Source organism: Octopus bimaculoides, chromosome 22, assembly GCF_001194135.2.
Source record: "Octopus bimaculoides isolate UCB-OBI-ISO-001 chromosome 22, ASM119413v2, whole genome shotgun sequence".
Lineage (NCBI taxonomy): Eukaryota > Metazoa > Mollusca > Cephalopoda > Octopoda > Octopodidae > Octopus > Octopus bimaculoides.
Genome location: NC_069002.1, coordinates 17,215,475 through 17,221,458, shown reverse-complemented (window position 1 = coordinate 17,221,458; position 5,984 = coordinate 17,215,475). Strand labels below are relative to the sequence as shown.

At 36.3% G+C, this 5,984-nt stretch overlaps 1 long non-coding RNA gene across 1 annotated transcript in view; it reads right to left on the bottom strand.

The window, feature by feature from the left end:
• LOC128250554 (uncharacterized) overlaps positions 1-5,984 on the bottom strand; it is a 31,017-nt gene that overhangs the window by 19,270 nt on the left and 5,763 nt on the right. Inside the window, exon 2 of the long non-coding RNA XR_008266587.1 lies at positions 310-352. This is a non-coding gene — a long non-coding RNA (uncharacterized LOC128250554). The remainder of the gene's footprint in view (positions 1-309; positions 353-5,984) is intronic.

Below are 5,984 nucleotides of genomic sequence, written 5' to 3'. Positions count from 1 at the left end.
TATATATACATATATATATATATATATATATATGTGTGTGTGTGTGTGTAAATATATATATATATATATATATATATATAAACTCCAGTTAAGACCTTGAACTTACTAACCTTTGTTTTTAACACCCAGCTTTCATTATCTAAAACACTACATAACCATCTTTTTATTCAACTGGAAGTCTGCACTTTGTTGATCAAACACACAGAGAAAATAATGATAATAACAAATAAAAATAATAAACATAAACTAAAATAAAATTTGTTGAATAATTGTGTTAAATGATTTGGCAGAAAATCAGATTGCACTCACCCTCACCTTTCATGCTTTACTTTTCAGTAGAAACTCGTCATGTCTATTTGTGAAAAAAAAAATAAATAAAATAAATAAAATAAAAATAAAATAACAACACAGAACAAAGTGATAAAATATTGATTTGTAGCATTGGCACATGGCCATAAATGTCAGGACAGGGTTGTAGTGAATTAAATCAACACTGGTGTATTACAGGTATTTATTTTATTGATCCCAGAGGGATTAAAAGTAAAAATCAAACTGAACTGGATTTAAACTCTGTCAGTCTGTTTTTGTCAAAATGCAAAGTTAAAAGGTTGTCAAGTTGTGAAGGTGTGGATAAACACGAAAACAAAGACACCCACACCCACACACATATATACATACATACATACATCATACAGGTAAGCTGTCCTGCTGACATAAATATCTCTTTGAAAATCAAAGAGAAAGAAAATAACTATGAGCAAATGCTTCGAAACCTCCAACTTCTATATCCAGGTTACAAATTTACATTCATACCAATAATAATTGGAGCCCTTGGTTTTGTAAGTAAATGTCTAACATCTGGATAAGCTTGGGTTTTCAGAAAAAGAAATCAACCAACTGATTCACACATTATAAATACAATCTGTAAGCGGAACAGTAAAACTACGCAAGATTTTTCTCAGGTTTAAAATGTGACATTGATTTCGTTAGCTACATTCCAAAGATAGAGCTTTGTATCTTCGTTACAAAGCAGCTCCTTTTTCAGGGGAAGAATTTAAATAATTAAAAATAGAAGTGACATACATACATACATACATACATACATTGTTGGCACTCCGTCGCTTATGACGACGAGGGTACCAGTTGATCCGATCAACAGAACAGCCTGCTTGTGAAATTAATGTGCAAGTGGCTGAGCACTCCACAGACAAGTGTACCCTTAACGTAGCTCTCACGGAGATTAAGCGTGACAGTGTGACAAGGCTGGCCCCTTTGAAATACAGGTACAACAGAAAGAGGAAGAAAGAGTGAGGAAAGTTGTGGTGGAAGAGTACAGCAGGGTTCGCCACCATCCCCTGCCGGAGCCTCGTGGAGCTTTAGGTGTTTTCGCTCAATAAACACTCACAACGTCCGGTTTGGGAATCGAAACATACATACATACATACATACATACATACATACATACGTATGTACGTACATACAGATTACAAGTTCAGGTTTATACCTGTAATTATTGGGACCCTGGGATATGCAATACACTGCCTAAATACCAATTTTGAGAAATTAGGCTTCTCAAAACCAGAAAGGAGAAAGTTAATTCAAAGACTACAGATCCAATCCAACACAGGAACTGTAAAAATCTGTAAAACTTTCCAGAAGTTTATCATTAAAATATACATGAGCATGTCTAGATATGCAACTAGATGCATGAGAATACATACATACATACATACATACATACATACATACATACATAATACATACATACATATATACAAACAAAAAATCCTGTTGTTGATGTTGAAATTCCAATGAAGGAGCCTTGGATCTAGGTTACAAACCGGTTCTTTCTCTATTGGCAAGAAATCTTGAAATAAACTGAATAATGACATACATATGCCAGGCTTCTACAGAGTTTCCATGTACCAACTGCACTCATGAAGGTATTAGACAGTCCAGGACTATAGCTCTGGGCTGTCCAATGCTTTGACGAATGTGAGAAACAGAGTTGTAATTGGTTGAACTGCCCAAGCATTGGCCTACATTTCAATGGGATCACTATTTTGTGTCACCAGCCCTTCACTAATTCCATAGCGAAATTAACCTTCAGCATGCTTAGGCACATCATGACACTGTGTGAGTTTTCTCCCCTGTAGCTTCAGGCACATTGTTTTGATTTGAGTGGGGAGAAAACTCATATGATGACATGATGCACTACAGTGTGCTAAAGGTTAATCATTACTGTTGTCATTGTAACTATACTAGAGCATATTCAAATGACTGTGCTCTCCTTAAAGATATTCCAGACTTTGTGCTAATGCACAAAAATTATTATTATTATGAATAAAGCAAAGATTATCATCATTAATATTGCAGTTAATCATTGCTGTGAAGCAATCCTCTTGGGTATTATCTATTTACAATCTTTCATCACATTTTTCATTGTACTTACCCTATTTCATTCAGTCGACAGCAATTCCGTCTACAATGTCTGGCATTAATTGTTTTAAGCTACTCTATGTGGTAAACAACATAAAGTAAAAGATAAAATTCTTTGGTGAATCAATTATACTTGTTAGGTCAAGCCATTCCAACTCTTTTTATGTTGGTAGTGTGATGACAGAGACATTAGAGTATGAAACAAAATGCTTTGTGGTAGTCATTCCTAATCTCTGAGATCTAAGTTCAAATCTTATAAAGGTTAACTTAGTCTGTCATCTTTTTGAATCAAAAACATACAGTTCAATACAGGGACTGCTGATGTTGCAAGGTGTGTTGGCAGAATCATTAGAACATTGGAAAATATTCTTAGTGACATTTCTTCCAACTCTTTACATTGAATTCCACCAAGGTCAACTGCGCCTTTCATCCTTTTGGTGTTAGTAATATAAATAGCAGTCAAATACTGAGCCAATGGAATTGGCTTACCTACTCCTGTAAAAATTGCAGGTCTTGTACATTATTATTATTATTATTAAGGTGGCGAGCTGGCAGAATCACTAACACACTGGATGAAATGCTTAGCGGCATTTTGCCCATTGCTATGTTCTGGGTTCAAATTCTGCCAAGGTGGACTTTGCCTTTCATTCTTTTAGAGTCAATAAATTAAGTACCAGTGAAACACTGGGGTTGATGTAATCGACTAGAGCCTCCCCTAAAATTTCAAGGCCTTATGCCTTCAGTAGAAAGAATTGTTATTATTATTGTCAAGGTGGCTGAATCGTTAGCACACTGGGCAAAATGCTGAGCAGCATTTCATCAGCCTGTGCATTCTGAGTTCAAATTCCTCCGAGGTCAACTTTGCCTTTCATCCTTTCGGGGTTGATAGATTAAGTACCAGTAAAACACTGGGGTTGATGTAATTGACTAGTCTCCTCCTCCATATTTCAGGCCTTGTGCCTTTAATAGAAAGGATTATTATTATTATTATTATTATTATTATCATTATCAAGGTGTTGAGCTGGCAGAATCGTTAGCATGCTGGGCAAAATGTTTAGAGACGTTTTGTCTGTCCGAGTTCAAATTTTGCCTTTCATCCTTTCGGGGTCAATAAATTAAGTACTGGTGAAACACTGGGGTCAATGTAATCAACTGGTCCCCCCACCTCCCAAAAAAGCTTCAGGCCTTGTGCCTTTAGTAGAAAGCTGTTGGAATTGTTTGAGGACTGGGTGAAAATGCTTCATGGTATTTCTTTCAGCGTTTTTACATCCTGAGTTCAAATTCCACTGAAGTTGACTTTGCTTTCATCCTTTCAGTATTGATTGAATAAAGTACCAGTCAAATACTGAGGTTGATATAATCAACTTGTTCTCTCTCCACAAAACTGCAGACCTTATGCCAAAATTCAAAATAATAATTATTTTCTCTTGCTCTCTCTCTTAGCTGTGTTTGGGCCTGAGAGAATGGATTCTGCCAGGTTTAAAATGCCTCAGACAATCTGTATTTCATGACAGTTCTTCCTATGACTCCATCAGTTGAAAGCTCGAGTAAGGAATTCCTGAATGTTGTAAATGTCCTTGCAAATGGTATGAGCATCATGACATTTTATCTCCTTTCTCTTATAGACATGGTTATTAAAATATCAGTTTAAAAACCTTGGGTTCAAATTCACAAGCATTTTGTTTGTATTTGAACAGTAAACTTGACTCTACATACCTCACTTGGGTTATATATAATCTTGAGTTAAAACAGGTTGTTGCTCAGCCTGTTGGAAATAACAACCAAATCTACCTTTGATCATATGCCTGGTCAGTTAATATTGACCTGAAGCTAAAAAATAACACCAATAATGACCTATTCTCCTCTCTCCTACTGTGTCTCACCTCCACTTAAACCCAAAAGCCTGTTGTCCACCATTTCCTCCCCAGATTTATAAACCATATTTAACTCTTTCCATGTACCATGTTTACCCTACAGAAATCCAAGTTGAATGTCATCAGTTTGTGACTGCAAGGTCATGGGCTCTGTTCTTTCTCTTCAGGCAAGATAACTTTATGAAAAAAATAAAAAAAGCAACAAACAAGCAATGCACAAAAAGTATTAGGATATCATCTCATAAGTTGTAACATGCATGTTTTTTGAGTATAGGGCAAAATGCCTTGAATTATTTCCTCTGGTGCCTTGAGCTCTGAGTTCAAATCCCACTGAAAGCAACTTTACTTCTTATCATTTAGGGATCAATAAAGTAAGGGACCAATATAAGATGCTGGCTTGGCAGAATCATTAGGGTGTCAGACAAAATGCCTTGTGGTATCGGTTCCTTCTCTTGTGTTCCAAGTTCTTGGGTAGTACACTTAACCTGCTTCCCAGTTTAACACCACCACCTGGTCTTTAAGTGCCTTTAACAAAGTTCACTGTATTGCAAGTTTTCAGGCCAGATTTCTGATTTGAGGATAATTTACTCCCATCAGTTATGGAGGCTGTCATGGATGCTGCCCTTTCTCACTGACTAAGTGGTAAAATATATCTGCTACAAATATGTAGAGAGTGGCAAGGCAGATCATTATTATTCTTATCTCGGGACAATTAACTATTGTAGGATAGTGCCAAATCTAATGGAAGAAGTAACCTGCAATTGCAGTGGCAAACTACAAAACTGACAAATGCTTTAACATTACATTCCACACTTCTTGGGCTGGAGCAGCGGAAAGAGAAATTGGTTACTTCTTGTCTCACAAAATAAAAGCTGTTGTTTGCCTTGTGCCACATGGGTGTGGGAAATTGTGTGTAATTTTCTGATTTTCAATTTCAAAAACTATTTTGAAATTAAAAATATAAAATTTTCTTGAATTGTATTGCCAACTTTTTCACCTTATAAAAAAAAAAAAAACTGTTTAATTTTCAAAATGATGAAAGGAAGGGGTATGGTCAAAATTTTATTAAAAAAACGAGATTTGGAAATTTTTTTTTTTTGGACGGAATCATTACCTCAGGAGTTCACAGCATTTAAATCTGAACAAAATTTTGAAAGTAGGTATGTGTGTATATGTCAGGCATGGGTAAAGAGTAAAAACCCACTCTGATCATGGATGACCATGGGATAGCACCCAGAAAGTTCCTTCCCGAGGCACAAGTCCAGGCAAGGTAGTTTATGGAAGACCAGCAGTCACCCATGCATACCAGCCTTCCCTCTCCACACCACCAATGTTATCCAAGGGAAAGGTAAAGGCTGAGACAGCTTGGCACCAGTGATGTTGCAATTCATTTCTACAGCTGAGTGAACTGAGCAAAGTGAAATAGTCTTGCTCAAGAACACAACACACAGCCTGGCCAGGAATCGAACTCACTACCTCGTGATTGTGAGCCTGACGCTCTAACCACTGAGCCATGTGAAGTATCGTGTGAGTGCTACTGATAACATGGAATCCGGTACAATCTATCCACATGATTATATATGTATATACATGTTGTTATGTAACTACAGAGAAATCCTGACTGAATCAAATCTATACACCTGTATATATATATATATATATATATATATA